This window comes from Dunckerocampus dactyliophorus, chromosome 1, assembly GCF_027744805.1.
Source record: "Dunckerocampus dactyliophorus isolate RoL2022-P2 chromosome 1, RoL_Ddac_1.1, whole genome shotgun sequence".
Taxonomy (NCBI): domain Eukaryota; kingdom Metazoa; phylum Chordata; class Actinopteri; order Syngnathiformes; family Syngnathidae; genus Dunckerocampus; species Dunckerocampus dactyliophorus.
The window spans coordinates 41,621,123-41,644,398 of record NC_072819.1 but is presented as its reverse complement, the minus strand read 5'-3'; the positions used below and the strand labels follow the sequence as shown (position 1 = coordinate 41,644,398).

General features: G+C 40.1%; 1 protein-coding gene across 7 annotated transcripts in view; it reads left to right on the top strand.

Annotated features, from left to right (window-relative positions):
- Positions 1–23,276, top strand: part of dlgap4a (discs, large (Drosophila) homolog-associated protein 4a) — a 106,697-nt gene that overhangs the window by 4,226 nt on the left and 79,195 nt on the right. Inside the window, exon 2 of one of the 7 annotated variants that reach the window (XM_054798004.1) lies at positions 16,575–16,686. The exons of the other annotated variants lie outside the window; for them this stretch is intronic. The gene's annotated coding sequence lies outside the window, so the exon portion shown is untranslated. The remainder of the gene's footprint in view (positions 1–16,574; positions 16,687–23,276) is intronic. 7 annotated transcript variants of the gene reach the window in all.

Sequence of the window (23,276 nt, the reverse complement as noted above, 5' to 3'; positions counted from 1 at the left end):
ACGTCACCCATTTGTGCTTGAGAGGCCTGAAGTGGAAAGCCAAATAGCGTGGTCTCATTTTCAAATGAGGGTGCCTTTCATTGTTCTGTACATTGTTGATAGAAGGAGGTTTTTGTAGATTGTTTTCGAGTCATCGCCACATAGGAGCTGATATGCAGTATCTCACAGAAACGCTTTCATGGACTTGCACTTTCGCAGAATTTTTTAAAGTGCAATTTTTTTTTTGACAGCGTATGAACACGCATCGTGTTCTGCATCCTTGTGGTGGATTAGAGGGATCTATCGGTGTTCTTTTGTATGTGTCTGGTATTGTATTTACTAGTGCTACCACTAGAGGGTGTTGTATGCTCATTTGAGAGTTGAAGACTGTCCAGTTCGTCTCAGTAACATGTGTAGCCAGCTAAGTAGAGCCACAACAGTCCTAAGGGAGAACCCGCCCATTGTGTTCTGCCTTCTGATTGGCTGTAGACCATTGTCAATCAATCTCCTTCGTGCCGGACTGCCTGTTTCCTGTTTTATGATTGCTAGCTGCTAGCAATCATACATGCTGAATGAAGTCAGAAGTGATGCAGCTGTCGGAATACTGTAAATGAATCTTCGGTTCATGGAAGCCAACGAGGAGGAAAATGTTTTAGCAAGGATACAAAAACGCTAACAGCGCTAGAAGAAGCCACGATCAGAAGAAATATGCGTGAGTCACTTAATTTCTTGTGTCCAATCTCGTAAATTGATCATTAAAATGAACTTTGAGTGTTTAAACAAGAGAGAAATGTGATAAAATGTTAATGCCTGTCTGATGTATGGTGAGGGGTTTTACAGCCTTAAAACATGTATAATAATTGTGCAAAAATATAGTTGGCTACTTTGCGGATTTCACTTATTGTGGGCTATTTTGGGAACCTATCCCCCAAGATAAACGATGGAACAATCCACTGAAAATGACTCAAAACACAGCCATGATTGTCTAAATGGCTGGCAACACAAGTGAGTACTAAAATACAGTAATTGTGTCAAGCATGGTGGTGGTAGTACCGTGGTCTGGAGCTGCGCATGAGTGCTGCAGTCATTGGGAAGCTGTGATATTGTGATATTGAAGCAGAGCATGATCCCCTCCCTTGAGAGACTGGGCCTCATGGCAGTTTTCCCACATGATCACGAGCTCAAACACACTTCCAAGATGACAAGTGCCTTCAGGTTCCTACCTAAAGGTGACAAGGATGTCTCCAGACCGTAACTCAATTGAACACCTGTCAGGCAAGATGTCTAACATCCATGATGTCACCATGGAGGAGTAGAAGAGGATTCCAGTAACAAGCTATGCAGCTCTGGTGAAAATCATCGCCAAGAGGATTAAGGCACGGGTAGTTAACAGCACTCACACTAAATGTTGACGCTGTGTGTACAATATGGACATGTTCACTGTGAGGTATACTCACTTGTGTTGAACTATTTCGACAATAATGGTTAAGGAGAGTGAATACGGTATATACTAGCTAACTATATACTGGCAAACAATATGGGGTTCTTCTCCAGGTCACAAACTAGTCCACACGGAAGCAACAGTGCCTCCACAGTTTGCATCAAGTATTCACTACATTTTGCCCCAATTTCATCAAAATGCTAAAAATGTATTTATTTTTTTTTACATATTATCTGTTTTCCTTCTAGCTATTAATACTAAATGCATATATTCTAATTTATACTGTAGTATTCCTGGTATCTACCCTACTTATTTGATTGCTGCCTAGGGGTGGGAATCTCTGGCCACCTCAAGATTCGATGTGATTACGGTTCAGAGGCCTGCGATGCGATGATAAAACAATTATCGAGGCCTCTCAATGCATCTTTTTTTGTGATCAATAGTTTGTCAGGTTTGTCATGCATAATTTTTTTACTTCCATTATCTTTTAATATTTGGAAGGTTGCATCCACCAACATATTTCCCATTGCGCAGAACTAGCAGGAAAGGTAAAGTGCACCAGTAGCAGCATGTATAAAATTAACAAACTTCAGCATATTCTGAGTAACCAACAGAAAAAATCTGCCAAAGAAATAATAGACTTCTGAATTCAAACTAAAATCCTGAGCATAGAATCTCTGACAAAATAATATTTTTGCTTTATAGCAAAGTCAAAAACAGCTTTCGTACAAAACATAGATTTCTGTACCAGCGGCTTTCATACAATAATAAGGCTTGCAGATGTCACTATATTATGGATAACCAAAAAAACGAGGCTGCCCTTATTCACACTTGCAGTGTGAGTGAAATAACGTTGCAATGGGATGTTGTATTTAGGTTCCCAAGTGTGCAAAAAAGCACGAAAGCTCAGCTTCTCAACAACCGAATACGGTCACAAGTCCTTTGCAATAAAAGATGCGATTGACTTTGTGATTCGCTTCGCCTTTTCCGAGTTGGGTGTAAAATTAGTTACCACCTGCTCGATGGTTCTCTGTTTGGCAGCAACATCAGCTGGCTGTTTTTCCTCCTGGTTCGGGTGGAAACGTGCTTGTATGACAAAACTTGCATATTGTCTGGCTCTTGTCCAGCTCATTTTTACCTTCAACTATGTGAAAGACAAAGTCCACCAGGTGCGGGTCCGAGTTTACGCTCAGCCATTCTGGTAGAGTCTGACACTTCTGTCTTTTTGTTCAGTTTTTTTTGTTGCGTCAGCATCGATCATTGACATTTACGAACCGATTAATAATCGCCACTGTCCGCATCGCGATGCATCTAAAAATCTATTATTTCCCCCACCCCTATGTTTCCCCCCACATTTTTTTAAATCCAAAGAAAGCTCCACTGGCTGAAAGTAATTAAAAGTCTGCTGCCACTGCTGAGTGAGTGACCTTTGCTGCTGTCAGGTCACCGTGCTCAACCATATTCTCTCATTTGGGCTTGTTTAATACAACAATAAATCAAGGACAAACCAAATCAAATGTCAAGCATTCTGGAAGGACAACGATTATGCAGTGATTCAGTGACAATTTTAGAATAATTGCTTCAAAATCAAGTTGATGCTACACTGACATTTAATAAAACCCGGACCAGCCATGACACATCGCTCACCATGTTGTGTAAGTGCTAGCATCTGTTCTAAAGTTTCTGTTTTGTACAGTACTTTTACAAACTCAGATCAGATATTGTTTCTTTCAAGGCATGATGTTATTGTTGCAGTGATGCCTGATTGCACCGTTTTGACCTCCCTGACTGTTACGTGCTGTGGAGGTCTGGACTCCAGGTGCAGAGGTGTGAGACCAAAGAACAGTTACAGCTTCTTTAATGAGAGTCATACAAAGTACAATAAAGCCAACAAAGGAGGGAGCAGGAGGCACTGGCTGAGCTTTGTCTTGGCACCATGAAAACTTACTAAGCCGTGGGCCAGGCCGGATGGCAGGGAAACAACTGGGCACACTAATCGAAGACACTACAGATATTAAATATCCAAAAAGTTGAAGTTCAAGCGAGCATGGAAGAAAGAACTTGCGTCTCCCAGCTGTAAACCTTTGGTTTTAAGTAGCCAATCAACAGCAGGTGAGCCCAGTTGTCCTGCCTCCACTTGAGTCGAAGACCTCTGAAAACAGTGTATATTAAACAGTGTTTGTAAAATACCATCTACACAATTTCGCGCAAATGAGATCTTTGACTGATGAACCTGCTATGATGTTCTTTGACTGTTTGATTCTTTCACTTTTTTTTTTCTGACTACCTGGTTCTTGGCCGGTGTCACAACACTGAAAGTGAGAGCCCTGAAAGTACTAGACGAAAAGTGCTGAAACTACCATCATCGTAAAATCTTGTCTAAATACAAACTACTTGGCTTTGAAAATCTTGTGAAACTTAGAAATGGTTGCTTGATTTACAAATGCTTTTATGCACAGGCTGCTCGTCCACTCAATGAATACTGTACAACGAATATAGGTCTTCACTATCCCGGGCCACGAGGGCCATATCCAGAGGAGACTGTGATGTACCACTGACAAAAACTTATTTCCGACAAAATGTTCTCTCTTTCAAAGGCAGTATCTTCTGGAACACTCTGCCAACTAGCATAAGAGACTGCCCCAGCTTTGCTGCCTTCAAATGTCAGAACACTCAGGTGTGTGTTCAGGACAAATGCCAGGGGTGGAATACTGCCTAGGACAACAGCCATTGTACTTGATTCTGGACTATGCACTTCAAAACTTTGCCTCATTGTTATTCTAACTCACTGTGTGTGTTGTGAACGTGTCTTGTGTTTTGTGTTGTGTTGGGAGGGCATGTGCAATGCAGTCCAACACATAGGTATTTGTATAATCCAACACGTATTTTGCTGGAAATGTGTATGTTGCCCCTCCCGCCTGAAGAGGGGTGTGAATTATAATCCTGTGGTATAGAATAAGGAAGACAATCCACAATGAGTTGTTGTATCTTCACCAGCAGGATTTATTCTTCTTAGAAAAATAACACTTCAAGTATTATCAGTTTAACCTTCATTTGAACACTGATTAAACAGTTATACAACAGCATTTCTGATGTTAAGGCATTTTCTTCACATGTCAATCAAGTGACAATTTAGGGACAAAATGTATACTTATATAACATAACTTTAGCACAATAACATCACCAACACAGTCAATTCACAGATTTCAATTAGCCTGCTTAGTGCTGTTCACCATGCACCAAGGCCTGTTAGCGTTAGCCATTTAGCATGTGCTTAAATGCTCAACAATACATTGTATAACGTACCACTTTACATGTAGCTGTTTACTTTATCAACATTCTCCACTCTTTACATCTGTTTGTGTGAGTTATTTCTACTTTCTACTAACCTGTGGTATAGAATAAGGAAGACAATCCACAATGAGTTGTTGTATCTTCACCAGCAGGATTTATTCTTCCTCTGTCGTTTTAATACCTCCTCTATACCACTATCGCTACCAGCACCCCCTAGTGGACTTGCGGTATTACACCTGAACACCAACAATGGGGATTTGAATTATTTTAGAGACAAACATATTTTTAAAATAGTGGGGTGTCTGTTTTTAACAACTGAATTTTACATATCCAACATCTTTATGAATTATTACCACTTTTAACTACTTTAAGCATATTTATGCATTTTAAACTGTTTTTAGCCATGTTAACTTATTGTATCCTTTTTTATGTACCTTACATGTAGAACACGTGTTTTATTGCGTTTTACTGTGTTTAAGTGTTTTTTTTGCGTTTAAATTGTTTTCACTGTGTCTTACTGTGTTTAACATCAACCTGTCCAGGGACAACAGGTGGAAATTTCCCCCCTCCCCCAAACCGTGTGTGTCATTTTAAACCACTTTCTGGCCTGTTTCACTTCGGATAAGGATCTGACACAAATTTGCATGTTAAACCAGATGCGGCTCACCTGGGACAAACACATCAGTGTGCAGCAATTATGAATCTGTGTCCCTCTGTGATTAATTATGTCCCGTTTGTCCATTGAGGGGGAGATCCTAGCAACAGATGTTTGTTCATTTCGCTGTTTTTACGGTGGTCCACGTTATAACTGCTTTCTCAGCGTGCAAAAGAGAAATATAAATGAAATTCAGTACAAAGAGGGGTAATTGACGGAAATTTTGCTCTGCTTGCAGTTTCCAAAAAATGGCACTAAAAGGACTGTGTTATGGCTATGATGCAGAATAGGCTTGACATGACTGACAAGCAATTGCTGTGTGAAACAAGAAGATGTGCAATGCAAACTAGTGAGGATGCTTTGGTAGTGATGCAGGGTGATCATCAAAGCTCAGGGATATTTTGTTTTGTGACTACAAAGAGAATTTGTGTAACCCTCACTTGGATTACTAGGGCAGTTCTTGCTGATTGTGTCTGTGGGTGGTTGTGTATACAAAAATATTTTTTTGTACAGGGATAGCGCTCACAGCGCTTTGTGCTTTGTATCCTGCTTCTTGCACACCGGTATTGAGTTTAATGACTTCTATGCAAAAAATATAAAAGGAAATCTGTGTTCTTAAGCAATGTTTGGATTCTTCGGGCAGCTCTAAATCATGGATAACATGCTGCAAAAAGAAAAGCTCAAATTGACAGAAGGCACTGATGGGCAAGCGTTTATGAATATGGTGGTGAACAATCACAATTATGTGTAGGAGATGGGTATGGAATCAATTTGGGGATGCCTGTGCTTGCAGGTGAGTGATTCCCTTTCTGATCATCTTTATTTTTTCAAAGGGAGTTGAGCAGATCGATGTATTGATATACAAAAGTCTAAATGCATAGACATAAGCCTTGATAGACAGCCAGAGAGCAGATCTGAGCCTGCTGAAGATTAACACCATGGGACATCCGCCTTCTGCCACCAATTACATTCACTCAAACCAAGAACTGACCCCGGGTGCGCCTGTGTCACCGCCATGGCTCACAATGCCATATGGACAACACATTTCATGTCATTGGCCATTCTCGGTGTCATTCACCCGACCTGCTGACATGCACGATTCCACCTCAACTCATGCACACTGACATGAAATGAGGGCGAAACAAAAGTCAATGATTAACACAGCTCAGCATTATGGATATTGATGCTGACGTGTGATCAGTGCAGCCTTCCTAAGCAATAATCAGTTGTGCTTGTGTCACGGAAAGCTTAGAGTTACTAAATACATTAAATGCATGCATCTAGCTATTTAGTGTTTCAAATAAATTGTGGTATGTAGCTGGTAAATTTAGAAGTGAAATTGGCTTATGTGCCTGCAGTTGTAGCCCAAAAATTGCATTTATTACTTTTAAAGTTGGAAGAGTAGAATATCATGTTTTGATTAAAAAATATAATACTGGAAATACGTATTCCAAAACTACATCTGGGCTGTGACTGTTCCTCACAACTTTGTGATTCACTTGTTCCTGCCACATTACCCATAAGGATTTCCACTGCCTCCATATTCTGACAGGTCTATCTGTCTTTTATTGTTTTTTCTATTCAGTTATGTAAATACTCTACCATTTCCCATGATAACATTAATCTACAGTACTTTGTCCTACTCACTTAAACCAAGTCAAAAACCTCCCATAATTACTGTAAATACATAGTTATTAAAACAACCAATTTCATACTACACTGTCTCTTCAAATTACTTTTACATTAAGGGAATAATGGTTCATCTTGGACCTGGCTGACTTTAACTTAACTTAACGCATAATGTAAATATGCAGCTGGAAGATTTCAAGGAGAAATACTGCAGTGCTGTGAACTGCAGCTTAAACTAAGCTTTCAGTTGGAGACAGGGAGACTTTAGTTTGACTTAATCCTGCCAGTGCAAATTGTCTTGCACTGATCTTGCATAATAACAGAAGGCACTGTGCTAGTTTGTGATAACAGAAACAATTGCCGGGATATCATCTGTTTCAATTAGTTTGGAACTGTGTGCCAAACTTTTAATAATACATCCTCCAGGAAATAAAAGGTGTGTTTTTTGTGTAAGGGGCATCATGAGCTAATGTACTGAAATGGTAGCATTGCTTGTACACTGAAGCATCTGAAGCTAAAGTTATGATATAAGCCAGGGGTGCCCATTCCGTCAATTGAGAGCTACCGGTAGATTGGGTCGATCGTATAAATGTCGTTTTGAAGATGTCATATGACATCAGTCAGCTGACATTAAGCGCTCCTCCTGATTCGCTGTTGCTCCCCCGCGGCTAAGATTACGGGGTGAACAGACATCTCAAGATACACATGGAGAAGTAATTTTCATCTTAAGTATTCCGATTATGGATAAACTAACTCAGGAGTAAGATGCCTATATCTATAACAAAAGTTATCTGTTCACTTGTAGCGGTTAGTTATGTAGGAAAAAAAAGTGAATTGGCTTTGCTTTGTGTCCTGAAGGCCACTATAGAAATGCGTGTTTTCTACACTTCCTTTTCTTAAACTATTATTTCATGATTCATTGGAAAATGTGCCCATTGCTCACAGATTTTTCATATGTTACCTAGACTTTGGCTGCATTGTCTTTTGCATAATCATTTTCATTTCCTGTATATCTGTCGTGTTTGAATGCTACGTAGCTACTTTGACATTACCGGTATTCAGGTTATGTACACAACTATTGAAGAATTACGTGTAATTATCTTTATTGCCATATTGAATTGAATTGTAAATTACTGAGTGGTGTTAACTACTTTGATGACCTGTAAACTTTGAAACTGTGAATGTGAAATACTCGTAATCATAAGTATTTAGTATCGTACTTTCAAAGTTTATCGGTTAGATGTTATTTATATGTTGTATGTTTTATAGTAAGGGATAGATCATATCGACTTGACATGCAGTAAATGTGTGGGCACCCCTGTTATACATGTATAACGTACATAAATACCATAAATTCCGGTGTATAAGCCACATCAGTGTATAAGCCACATGCACACGCACTGAGCTTGGAAATTGCAGGAGGTCATTACTCAATATGACAGTCTGACTCACAGTGTCATCTTACAAGCAACACTAAACTCATCACATCACATACAAACATGTAGCAATACAAGTTTGAAATGAAAAAAACAACTATATTTTAAAGTTTACCCATAATGCATTTTGTTTGAGTAAAGCATTTCACTGGAGGACAAGCAGTATAGAAGATGGTGCATGCTGCCTTGAGTCCAGAGCCCAGACGGAGACTGACGTCATTGCAGTGCCCCAATGACTTTGGGAAAACTTAAAAAGAGTTGTTTTTTTTCATTTGAAACTTTTATTGGTACATGTTGTATATTTGTCAGGTAAACCTTTTGAGTGTTAAGTTGCGGTGTGATGAGTTTAGTGTTCATAGTAAGAAGACACCATGGGTCATACTGTTATATATATACTGACCTGTGATTTCCAGTGGGTTGACAAGTTTGTTGTGAGTGCACTGATAGCTTGTAATTGGCTCCTGCCAAAGAAAGAGCTACCGTTTCCTCACTGACTCGCGAGCTGCACAGCATTTGAACAATTAGGAGTAGTTCTGAAGTAAAGGAGATGTCACAAGTTTAGAATTTAGCCATAAATTAACCACATCACCGCATAAGCCGCAGGGTTCAAAGTTTAAGAAAAAAATCACCGCTTATGCAACAGAATTTACGGTACTCATATTTATAAATATAGTATTGATATTTTCTATATTTCCATCGAAATATATATATTTCTGTATAACAGGAGTAGGAGGTAGGTCTTTGGAACTTGGTCATTTTAAAAGTAGCTCGCAGGATGAAAAGGTGTGAGCACCCCGATATAAGCTAATATAGCTAAAATATAGCTATAATAATATAGCTAAAAGTAAAAATTTAAGTCAGAAAGAGGCATCTCATGTGCTGGTCAGGAAGAGTTCATCTGCAGTTGAAGAGGTTGCCATGGTGACGTTCATGCTCACCTATAATTTTTGCTGATTGAAACAAGGATTCAACGTGAGACACTCCTCAATCTGGGGTTTATCACCCCAGGTCACTCATAGCTGGCACCTCAATAGTTTTTATTTGCGAGATAGGGGGATTTTAGCTTAACCAGTGTGACATTCAGTGGTAGAAATATCATTGCAGGTGGATTAAAGGTATAAAAATGTTAGCCTTTTTCACTTTCCTCGCTGCAGTTGTTCTCGATTTAGAATGGAGAGAAAAGAGAAAGAAGTGTGTTCATGTCTCACATAAGGATTGTGGATAATGGGCAAAATTCCCCAAAAAGTGCAGTTTTCCTTTAAGGTCACAGTTTGGTTAATTTTTTTGTACAGTCTGGGAACAAAATACAAAACATAAACCTGCTTAGCTTGTTGTGTAAACACCTTTAATAATTTTTAAAAGGAAACATACAAACTACAAATTGCTGCCATGTAATTAATGCAGAGGGCCAAAAAACAAACTGAGAACCGAAAATGGCCACTGGTCTACAGCGAACGTACAAAGATGCAGACAAGTTCAACATTAAACAGTATGAACAATGTGAATTATTTTATTTTTAGTAAATTACAGTCCCGTATTGCCTGAAATGCAACATTAAGTTGTAGCTTCTAGCTTGTCGCCCCGTTCCCCATCTGTACTGAACAATGTCGGCTATTTTTGTCCGCTTTTAGGCACACTCCCTAGGTTTATGGAGATGCTCTGCATGCCTGGATCCCTGCTTTCACGCCGAGTGCCTTGCCTTTTTGCGTGCTTTTGCATTCTAAAGCCTGGATCTTCACATTTGCGCTGAATGTACACTTCCTGTCCTGTCCACATTTTTGCCACATAAAAAATCAGTACGCCTTTGTATCGAACTTAAGGTTTCCTATCCAAAGAGAGCTCTGACGCCGATTGGCCAGTTTAGAAAACAATGGTGACGCGTGATGATTTAAACATTTGAAAAACAGTTTAATAGTACTAAAATTCATAAAATTTCCAAAAGTAACAAGGTTATGTTTTCTTAAAATACGGCAGTGGTGCCATCTCATTGGTCTTCGGTCCTTGCTTTTTATTGCCTGCTTGTATATTGAGATGATAGGCTTTAACATGGCTGGGGAAGCTTGTGACCATGATGTAATGCAGTATGACAGATGAGAAGGGATCATTGCATGCATGTACAGTTTTGCAGCTTGATGTGACAGGTTCCTTCTAATAAAACGAAAGCAATAAAGATTTGGTTGAACCTTTTTGCAGATGTACTTAACCTGACTATCAAACTTTAAATTCTTGTCTAGGATGATACCTACGTACTTAACTTCATTCACTTCCTCAATAATTTCATTCTTAATTCTTACCTTAAATACATCATGTATGGGCCTATTACGTATGGAAAAGCACACAGATACAGTTTTTTTTTTTTAACATTAAGAGTTAGATGGGTAACTGGCCATTAAGAGATGTTCAATAAAGCCTGCGTCAGATGCTCGCCTGCCAGGCTGGGTGTTTTAGAGGACACATGGATGACTGTGTCATCAGCATTCGTCTGACAGTTGACATCTGGACAGCAGCTTGGTAGGTCGTTAATGTACATTTTGAACAAAAAAGGGCCAAAAACAGACCCTTGCACTGTTGGATCTTAAGGAGGTTCTAAGTAGAGTTTCAAAATGCAAAAAGACGTAAACAATTATGAGTAAGCAATTCTTGGAAACAACCAAGAAACTGAAAAAGGCAATTCAGCAGCTGATTAAAACTTTAAGACAACAGCCCTTAAAAGGCAAAATCTTCTTCCATGTTATTTTCTGTCAGGTATTCACAATGTCATGATCTCTTGATGGCAAAAAAGCTTTTTCTCATTGAATGTGGTCGGATTGTTGAGCTGCTTAAATAAGGCATCTTGCAGCACATCTTGCAGTGCATCATTTTAAACTTCTTAAAAGACCCTGAGGGTTATGGAGCAAAAAAGTCAAGTGGTAGACCCAAAGAAATGTTGCCAGCTCTGAGCCGGAGGATCCGGTTGGCTGTCCGTCAAGACACGGGACGATCCTCTGCCCAAATTCAGGTTAACGGTGCCAAATACAGTCCAATAACCATCAGACAAAATCTACAATAGAAGGGTTTTAAGAACAAAAAATGTCTTCAGAAGCTGCCATCTCCTTTAATGCCCGTTTGGAATTTGCACAAGAGCACCAAACATGGGACACTGAAAGGTGGAAGATTCTCTGATGAGAAAAACATTTAACATGGATGGTCCTAATGGCTTCCAATGTTACTGGCATGACAAGGAGATTAGATGTTTTCCACATGGCACACAGTACCTTTTCCTTCAATGGAACAATGGAGCTTCAGGTTGTGCAGGGGCGTGAAACGACAGCTGGCTATGTGGAGATGTTGCAGGGGGAATCCCTCATGACTCAAGGCCCTTGTCTGTGTGGTAATGGCTGGGTTTTTCATCAGGACAACGCTGCAGTTCACACTTGCCGTTTTTTTGTCTCACTCCCATTGCTTCTTTTTGAGAATCTTCTTAAGATCCAACAGTGCAAAATGTAAATTCTTGCATATTTTCAACTGATCTTAAAATTTTATCAGGAGTGTACATACAGCATCTATATTTTCCCAAGTCATTCTGTTTGATTCTGTTCAACAGTGTATTCAATCTGTGTTAATCCCTGGGTTTTTTAATCCTCCAGATGAGGTATCGGGAACTGTGTTATCTTAATGATGAGAATTGCAACAACTTTGCATGACAATGAGGTCACACTTAAAGCGAACAATGGCATTAGCACATATGACGGCTGCCTTTATTTCTACTCTTCCTTGGCTGTATTATTTAGCATGCACCCGTGCATAAAATGAAGCTAAAAAGCACTCAGAATTGCATGAATAATTAGTGACACTCTCGTCAAAATCTCCGTTTACAATAATGCTGCATTCATCTATCTTATGTTGAAGAGAGAATGAAAACAAAATATAAGTGACTAATCAAGCCACTTAACTAATTTGTACAGTCTTCATTATCGAGTGCTCTAATAGGGAGCAGTGTAGTGTGTTTTCTCAGGATTAGAGGAAATACGTGTGATGTTGATGTAATACAGAAACCTGTGTTGCTCTGTTACTGCAGGGTGATGGGAAAAGAAGTGACTCCTTCAGTTTATGTGCACCTAAACCTCAAGGCAGCAAATTGTGTGTAGCAGGCCGATTTCCTTTGTAGATCTCATTGTCCCGCCTCCTTGGGGAGTGTTTGTCAGCCAGCAGGTCACCCTGAGCTGTCTGTTACATATCCACACTGTGAATTCAGGAAGGAAATTTATCACGGACACATCATCTTCACCTCACTGACCTCATACGTCATTGTTTGTATTCCTTTTGAAAGAGCACCTGCGTTTTACACACCACTGTTGCATAATTCACAGCGGGGTGGGGGTGCGGGATACTGACAGTCAATGTGATACTGAGATGCTCTTCAGCATCATCACAGAGACTTGAGGGAAAAATCCTGGATGAAAGGGGCAGCTATAGTAACACACAGTACATGCACGGTCATGCTGTTGGAGCTGCGAAGACTGCTCTAATGCAAAGCCCCGATCTATCAAATTCAAATATATTTATGAAATTGTAGGAGGCGCAAAAGAATTCTCAAAGCAAACTCTAGTAGCTTGTTCCATGAGCCTTACACGTATCACCACCTACAAAGTTTATAAGGTTATCCAGTTTTACATAATGTTGCAAGTTAATTCATAACCTCACTCACAAAACGCAATGAAAACAAGCCATGTACAGTTAGCACTTGGCAGAGAGATGGTAGTTCAACAATATTTTTATTATTGTGTTGTTGTTCCCGAATTGGTGTAGAATGGCATGACAGTTTTGTGAAACCTGTTTTGAATATTTTGCCTTTCTTTTGTATGAAAGAGGCAAGGCATATTTCTTTCTTTTTTTTAACCAAAGTAAACCATCAATTTTCAGACTATACATAATTTGAAGCAGGAACAGCTGAGCATAAGATGAATGCGATAGCTGGTAATATAAGTTATAACCCAAGCTGTAGGTCGCTCAGGGCTGAAAGGTCACACCAACGTATGTTTTTTTGTTTGCACGATATAACTGCAATTTTCATCAATATTGCATTTTGATTGCTTCACGAGGATGACACAGTTGCCTGCCTTTGTTGTCTAGTATAGTCAGTAGAGACACATAATCCCTCTGTTATGATTACAATAAACATCGGGCCATGCATTTTATACACCCTCTCTCTATTCCTGTCATAACAATGAACAATGTTCTTCAAATAATGCCAATGATATGCAATAAAATGATTGCCTATTCTTTGGAGTACTGATTCAATGCACAGACATTTTTGTGTAAAAATCAATTGCCAAGGAAGTTTCTTTCAGTGTTTTGTACTTTTAGTTAGAAGGTGCTCTCTGCTTGAAGCAAATTAATCTTATCTTTTAAAGGCGCATTATGTAAAACTGAGTTTTTATTTGCTTGGGTACACATACTTTGGTCTTTGGAATACCTGCCCAACCATCAATAAATGACACAAACAAGTAACTTTTGTGAGCCGACTAGGTCAGAAAATATCTCTTTCTGTAAACTGTTCAGATTTTGGCTGGACTGTGACATAAGAATAGGGCTAATTTACGTAAGACCACACTCACCCGAGTTTCTCTACCCGCGACTTGGAAGTTGCCTGACACAGATCTTCTTCAAAGATGTTCTTTTCTCACAAGTGACAATAATGAACCACTATCATGTGAAAGTCCAATAAAGCAGAGCTGCGGTGTCGTGGGATACACAATGATCACACGTCATTACATCACCTCCCAGCGACAAATGACATCAGAGAAAAGTGTGTTAATTTTATTTACGATTGTTAGCCGTGCCTGTTGAGGCTTCAAAACTTTGGTCGGAGCTCTGTCTGCTGCTCCAGGGCTGAATAATGGCTGGACTTGAGGGCTAATTGTTTTTTCTCTCTGATTTACAAATAAGACTCACTCTGTAGTTTTCTGGCTGAAACCTTTTTTTCCACGGCTCCTCACTCACTCGATTACTCGCTCACTCCAAAGTGAACCGATACATCACCACTGGCTGCAGCGGGGTGTGGCGGAGTAAGCTGTGGCTCATTTCCAAAAACCAGCTGCTCAGAACAGGGCTGTTGAGAGAGGGTTTTACCGGTAAGTATGCTGCAATTGTGAAAGTGATTGTTATCAGCGCACTAGCTATGTTTGTTGTCAGCTAATGACAGCAACCCAGCAAAGTTCAGGTACCAAATACAGACCTGATCAAAATCTTACGACCAGTTGAAAAATTGCTATAATTTGCATTTTTGCACATTTGGATGTTAATGAGGTTTTAAGTATAGCTACAATATGCAAAAACAAGAAGGGGGAGTGAGACAAAAACATTTGGAACTTGTAATTTAAACAAAAAAAAAAAGAAACTGAAATAGGTTGTTTATCAGCTGATCAAAAGTTTAAGACCACAGGCTATAAAAGCCAAAATCTGCTCAAAATGTTCATTTTCTGTCAGGCATTCACACTGTCATGCCCTCCTGATGGCTAAAGCTAAGAAGCTTTCTCTTTTTGAACGTGGTCGGATTGTCGAGCTGCATAAGCAAGGCCTCTCGCAGCGTGCCATTGCTGCTGAGGTTGGGAGCAGTAAATCAGTCAGTCTACATTTTTAGAAAGATCCAGAGCATTATGGAACAAAAAAGTCAAGTGGTAGACCCAAAAAAATCACACCTGCGCTGAGCCGGAGGATCTGATTGGATGTCTATCAAGACACAGGGCAGTCTTCGACTCAAATTAAGGCCCTTACTGGTGTCGACTGCACCGCAATAACCATCAGACGGCCACTGCGGGAAAAGGGTTTAAAAAACAAAAAACTAATTCAAAGACCTCGTCAGATGGCCAAATGGCTTCCAACGTTACTGGCATGACAAGGAGATCCCACCTGAGATGTTTTCTACCCGGCACAGTGGAGGGGGTCCATCATGATCTGGTGCTTTTTTATTCAGTGGAACACTGGAGCTTCAGGTGGTGCAGGGTCATCAAACGGCGGATGCTTATGTGCGGATGGTGCAGCGGGCATCCCTCATGACTGAGGGCCCTCGTCTGTGTGGTAACAGGTGGGTTTTTCAACAGGACAACGCTTCACTTCAGGCAGAATAACATCGCTCTTTTGGACCATCCTGCATGTTCCCCTCATAGAAATCCCATAGAGAACATTTGGGGATGGATGGCAAGGGAAGTTTATAAAAATGACCATCAGTTCCAGACAGTTGATGCCCTTCGTGAAGCCATCTTCACCACTTGGAGCAATGTTCCCACTAGCCTCCTGGAAACACTCGCATCAAGCATGCCCAAACCAATTTTTTAAGTGATGAACAAGAACGGTGGAGCTAATCATTACTGAGTCCTACTGAGAAAATGTTTTGCTCTGTTTTGGAGAGTTTTTTGTTCTTTTTTGGGCGATGGTCTTAAACTTTTCATCAGCTGATAAACAGCCTATTTCAGTTTAATTGTTGTTTTCAATAAATTACTTTTTCAAAGTGCTTTTTGTCTCACTCCTCCTTCTTCCTTTTGCATATTGTAGCTCCACTTAAAACATCATTAAGATCCAAATGTGCAAAATGCAAAATCTAGCAATTTCTTAAGACAAAACTGGTCTTAAGATTTTGATCAGGAGTGTCCAGCCATCATTGAATGTGTAGCCTATTGTGACAACAGCATGACTAAAAATGGTCGGTGGAGTCTCTTCGACTGCGTTTGTGTATGTGCACGTGTGATGAGCATGCATGTACAAGGCAGTCATGAATGACGGACAACAATTTCCATTCCATTTAATTTGTAATTGTGAAAAATGTCCTTCCAGTCAGTTCTTTTTAACTACCAATGGCAACATATGCTAGCTGGCGGTGTTGTTCTTATATTTTTGGTTTAAAAAAATGCATTCTTGAATCTGTTACAAAGAGCCCCTGTAATCCTTGGTATATTTTTATCGAAGCAAATCATTCGTATGTCTCCTGTCAGTAACTACAGGTTTCAAAGAAGCTACACAAACAAGAAAAATAAATGGATTTCTGTGAGTTGATTCTCTCTTGTAATTACAGTATGAGAGTGTGTCTGTGTATTCCCCCTGCATGCACTTGGGCATGGTGCTCGGAGTCTCATTAGTATGGGTGTCCGTGTCTCTCCTTCAGCTGAACCTGCCACGGCACTACTGTAGTAGAGCTGCCTTCCGAACTGCCGCATTGTCCCTGGATGGCCGATGAGAGGCTGCCGCTGCGGTCTCCTCCCAAGGATGAGTGAAATGTAGCCCATACTCAAAGTCATCATTCATGTGAAGTTATGCCTTGGTGTATGTTTTGTTTTAACTTGTGTTTTATCAGTCATTAGTTCCCTGTTTATTTACTGTAAGGCCAGTGTTGCATTCATGTTTTTCATTAGTGGTTGGAAGTATCTACCGGATTACTTTGACCTCCATTTTTGTCAGTTCGTATTTTTTAGATTGCTTTCTTTTTTCTCTGCTGGATTGTTCCACCTAAAATACTTCTATATTGATTTCAGTTGTTGTTAATGATGTTTACTTCATTCTGTTCTCTTTTCCTATTTGCAACCAATTTTAACAGACTTGAGCAAGTTGTGATCGTTTGTATTATTGCTCTTTGTTTATATTATAGACTTATTAGGTAGACGTACTTGGCCTTTATTTGACATAACAGTTTCTGCTGTAAGTGCGTACTTGAGTATTCCAAGGGACAAAACCTCCATTGATTCAGGTAAAGCAAAAATAATTGTATTATTTTCCAGATTATTAGCGATCACAGTATTTGAAATGGCTTGAAAATGTGGTTCTATTACTGTTAACGGAATAGGATGCTCAAATCCCAATTTCAAGCTTTGTCGGGATGTTCTGTATTGACATTATTTGAGCTGATGGATACTCATGATATGAAAGTATTTGCCTCTCAAAAGTTGCAATACAAAATGGATGGCTGGGGTTTCAGAATCTTATGAGAAGTAATCTTCTACACACCCTTGTGGTGCCACTACATTAAACAGTACATAATAATGTTTGAGTTAAGTCTTTGAGGCTGTACTCTAGGGCTGCAAGATTCCGCAAAAAAATGTGAATCACGATTTTCTTGCTTAGAATTAAGATCGCGATTCGCTGGGAAGATTTTTTTTTCCACACACACCATGTTCAGGCTCATGTGCTTACATTTTAAATAAATCACAGTTTTTTTTTATGTAGTGTCTTGTTCTGCTTTAAAGAAACTTCAGTTGGTCTTTCTGCCATTCTTCCTGGCAGGTCTCGGAAGGACAGTTGTCGGCGAACTTTCATAACAGAACTGAATAGAAACACAAAATAACCAATCGAGTCAAAAACATGGCACCCTCACTGCAAAGTGATCCAAAGGGTCAAACAAGTCAAAGGAAAAGCCAAACAATTATTGTGACAGTTTCTCCCGCGAGCTAATAAATGATAGCCGGTGTGCCTCACTGTCCAGGGCAGTGGAGCGAACTCGCCCTGGCGAGCTTGAGATTGAATGTTGGTTTGAATTGAGATCACAAGTTTTTTTCCCTGTTTTTCTGTACAGACCTACTGTACGAACATGAAACAATTTCAGTTGATAGATGGCTCTATTCAGATGGAAAATATATGTGTAGACTTGCTGAACAACGCTGCCTTCATAGGGCAGGCAAATGTGACAACTTTATTGGACATTGACCACACCATTTATCCTTTGCCTTTTCCATGTCCTTGTGGAACACCAATGCATGGAACAAAGAAGTCGTATCTGAGCATGGACGGGGCTGTTCTGTCTTTGTGCCTTCGTCCCTACTTGAGGCCAGAGGATAAACTGCACAATATGCTGCCTTGTCATCTCTCCTGGCTTTCATTCATTCAGCCATCATGTACATGACAGGAAACCGCACTGCCTTTGCAAAGTCACCTGATTACGCAATGTTCCCTTTTTAGCTTTCACATCATCAACTCCCCGAGTCATGCTTTGCTCACTACAGAAGGCCACGCAGCATGGGGGGGTGGGGTGTGTGTGTTGGGGTCATGAAACTTCGAGAGGAATTGATGTAATAAACGCGTCGACAAAGCTCATCTTTTCTGTGCCGTGACTGCCGGGATCCCGCTGTGTAGTTTGCCCTCTCCTGCTAAATGTAACTTCAAGACACCACATCATTGTGGCTTCTCTGCTTCCCTCCCCCACCGCCCACCTGCTTCATGTTACGCTAGCAGTAGGGCTGTGAATATTTCCCGGCCTGACTCAGAGACTATGACACACACCTTTTTTGTTCCTCATGTGCTCACAGTGAGACATATTGACATGTTATCGAAGTGCTTTTGGTAATGCATTTGGTGTTGCTAGATAAGAGGCCCATGCATCAAGCTGTGACCGATCTGTCGAGGAGCAGCCTCACCTCATCACTTATCATCTCTCATTCCTCCCATACACTAATTTTTGTTAACGTTACGACAGTGTTTGGCTTACTGGCTGTCATTTGTCACATTGTGCTGGCACATTGTTATTCTGAGTAGCGTATCCATCTATTCTCTAAGTTTATACCTTTTCTCTTGTGTGTCTATCCTGCCTTCACAGTGTGTCTTCCTTTATTTAACGTCTTTGGCAACAATCTAGCCATAGAGAGTACTGGACACAACTAGGGATGCGCCGATCAGGGTTTTATGATCATCCATTAGTGTGATCGGCCAATACCGATACTGATCACATGGATTAACTGTACATTTTTCATTTATTTATGATGAGTGGTATTGGCCAGGGCCACAGTTAAGATAAACATTTGGGCGGATAGTCTTTTTTGTTTTTTTGCCTTTATTTTTGTGATTTTTGTACTATTTGACGCAAACTCAAATTTAATTTGATGCATGTTTTGATACATGATACATGGCAAATAAATTGTTCAATAAGGTAATCATTTTCTTTTGTTTCAAGATAACAAAATTAACAGACTAAAATAATACAAATAAATATATTTCTTAAATAGAAATATGTACTGCTTAACTTAAAACTGAATAAATTCAGTGTCCAGGTTGAACGGGTCTCCACTATTCTCTTCACTATTAGAGCCTTCAACTATTTGTGTTTTATTTATGACTGGCAACATTTGAATTACACACAATATGAATTGTACACCACATTGTTGCCATTGTCATTATGCTATTTTGTGGTAATTTGTCATTATATAAAGGCATAAAGTCTGAATTGAACAGTTACAATAAAAAAACTACTAAGATAAGACTAACATATTTAGTATTAGTAATGACAAGAACAGAGCAAAATTGCTCAATGACACTTGAAAAAGTTAGTACATACCTGTACCCCAAGAACGTGAGATCCACTTGTGGCTTCCCCATGGGACAAAAACGAGCTCCATACTAACTGCACGCATGTTTGTTTTAAAAACAAAATGTCACTGTGGTAAAAAGTCATAGTTGGAGCTCGAAGACGAGAAGCTCGGCGGATAATTCTAGCTAGTTAGCTGCCACCAGTGGCAGCCAGACAGAGCGTGTAAAGAAAGATGCAAGAAGAGTCTAACACCGATAGGTTTGACAAGGAAGTGATCTAACACGCTGGCATCGAATGACGTGGCCTGTGTCAAGCTGTCAAACTGAAACCATTGAGGTTTTACAGACTAGTGTTGATTCTCGCTGCAATGCGGGACCAAGTGCGTCCCTTGTCAGCTCAATATGGGTGTTGGCAACCCTATGTGACACAGAAGACATGCATTGTCATGTCGCCGCCGCACAGCGATCGGATTTTGTGATCGGCTTTGAAAGGCATTGATCGATGTACCTATCACGTGCTTTTTACGGAAATCGGCCGATACTAATCAGTGGCCGATCGATCACAGCATCCCTAGATACAACTTTTCCCCTTCCAATACGATACTGATATTGCAGCCTTGAGTAGTGGCTGATACTGATCTCAAACTGATTCAGTATCAGCACAAATCATACATACGTATTTTGTAGTGTGGAATGTTAAAAAAGGCTTGATCAAGTGATAAAGCGGGGTTGTTTCTTCCGCTCTGGGGTATTACGAGGATCCCGTGCTGTTTTTGGTGTGCGGCTTTTGTGCTTGGCTGCTACAAAAAATATTACCACACGGGCCACAGATGACATCACTCCTGCTCACTCCTGTTATTATGTTAGCACATGCTGTGGTTGTGATCGATCTGGGCACTGCTGGATAAAAGTGCTGGAACGTAGTCTGGAATGGACTGTATCGGAGCGCTAATATCGGAGATTCCATAATATGATACTTTTTTTGCTGATATCAGACTGATATCCAATATCAGTATTGGATCAGAACACCCCTAGAGTACTGTTCCTGCATCACTAGATCCATTTCTCTTGTGTGTCTAACCTGCATTTGCTATACAAACAAACACTTGTAGCAAACAAGCAAAATGGAAAGCTGAGAGTGGCCTGGGTCTGAAATTAATGGCATTAGCAGGTCCTTTGGGTGCACAAGACAGGACACGCTCACCTGTCACAAGCTGAAGCCATCAAGGTAGAGCTGCAGGCGAACAGGTACATGGTGTGAGCAAATAAACAATACCAAGTGCAGACTCTGTGCTGTATTGGACACACGGGATCAGCCCCATTTTGAATATCTACCTTGAACAAACAGTGTTGATGTGTCCTTCTAGTTGACATCAATGTTTACTTTGTTGTTAAGTTACGGTGTTTATTACGTACTGAAAGTAATCAATGATAACATTTTTGCCACATGGAGTCATGTGAATGCGAGTGTAACGCCATAGCAGCAGGGTTCAGAAAGGTAGCGAGCAAATACACTAGAGCCTAACTAATGGTGCTTTCACACTAGTAGACTTTTAATAGATTCGATTCAAACTGTAGATTGTTGTCTCCCTTGGCGCAGTTTGGTCAGTTGTATAAACGGTAATCAATTCATAACATGGCTTTGGTTTAGCAAGTCCTCATACTCAATTGCTCAATTGCTCAAATGCTAACGTTCTGCCACTTTTAGGGAATGTTGCTCCATGCTGTGTTAAAGGGATAGTTCAGATTTTTTGGACATGAAGTTGTATGACAGTGTTGTGCATCAACGGTGACTTATCGCAGAACAGCGATTCAAAACCACGAGGTATGCTTAGCCCGAGTGTGGTACGTGAGCAAATTGCAGTGGGTACGTGGAAACAGTGAATACATTATTTTCAAGACGATAAGTAAATATTCTCAGTCATTTCATATTAAGCCCGACAGTAAAATGGAATGTGTGCGCTACAACTAGTTCAGGGAGACAATAACCTGTAGCACAGCTGCGCCAAACTCATATCCACCGCTACCGGCGAGCAAATGGATAAATTGTTGAAACGGCTGGTTCCTCTGGATTCAAGACAGGGTTCAGAGGAGCCCGCCAAAAACTCAGAAAGAAAGAGGCAGATTTATTATTTATTTAGCTTTCATATTTATTTATATTTCTTACTTGTTTACAGTATTTTCAAGGCAACGTACATGAGGGCGCTAACAATGGACGTCATGGGTCCCACCTATTTTGATAAAGCCTTTAACGACGTTTTATCATTTTATATACATGCTGTGATCACGCATTAAACCGTACATTCATGACAACATGTAATACTTACAGTATTTGACCTTATTTTGATCATTTTAAACATTAACAGAATTTGTTTCCTTGGCGCATTGATTTCACATAGCTGATAGGAGCTAACGCTACTTCCATCAACAACAGCAGAATAGCAACAGCGTGTCTGTTTGCTATTACTAATCATGGCAGACTATGTGGGAGCTGCCGCCACCGCCACGACTACTTTTGGACAAATGAGGAATCAGAACCTTATCGTTTGAGCCTAAATATATGGAGAATGAGCTACAGCTTATCAGGTAAGACACCCGCTTACCCCCTTAGCACAAAATGTTTCATGGATAGCAGTATAATGAAAACAATCACTTACGATGTCTGCTCTCTCTGGGATGCCCGACTGATAGACTTGTGCTCCCCATTGAGCTGGTAAATTTAGCATAATCCTCAGGTAAAAAACGCTGATAGCAAACGAGCATCTTGTTCAGTCTTCGTAGCAATGTCATCGGGTCGTCCAAACTCACAAGCAACACAGCCGTTTGGGCGGTACACTGCTCGGCAATGCCTTGAGGCGTTGTGAGTGACGCTGAGACTAGCTAGGCGTTGTGTTACTCCGTCAGATAAATTTTTGTTTTTCATGTTAGCTGCTACAATAACTATCACTGTAGCTTGGTCAATATACACGTCAGTTATGTAAATGAAACATTCATGGCATTTTTTAGGGTTTTTTAAGGGCTTTATCTTTGAAATAGGTGTGTCATGACATCCATTGTTAGCGTCCTCATGCTAACTTCTTTTCCCCCTTTAGAACACACAGAAAAGGCAAAGAAATATGTGTTCATGTTTCACATAAGGATTGTGGATGATGGGAAAAATTAACTAAAAAAGTGCAAATTTTTCTTTAAGGTGTAGGTCAGTGAGGTTTACCAGTGTACAGTATATCCCTACAGCCACACAGACTGGTACCCTTTACATTGGTAATGAATTGCTGGACAATATCGGACATCGTTAAGAAAGCTGATATTGAACATCGCTAGTAATTATAGATTAGTTAATTCATAAGCTCACTGCTGTCTTGACACATTGCCACTCCAACTCCACCAACCCACATTATACTGTATATTCACATTTGCAGTCAGATACTGCTGTTTTATTGGTCATTTTTATTGTTTTCTTATTGTGCAGGCTCGGTTCAGTTCATCATTAGACTTGTTTTCCAGTTATGTTGCATTTTTTGCTCTTATCTTAAAATCAAACACACAGAGAACGTTAAAGGGATAGTTCGGATTTTTT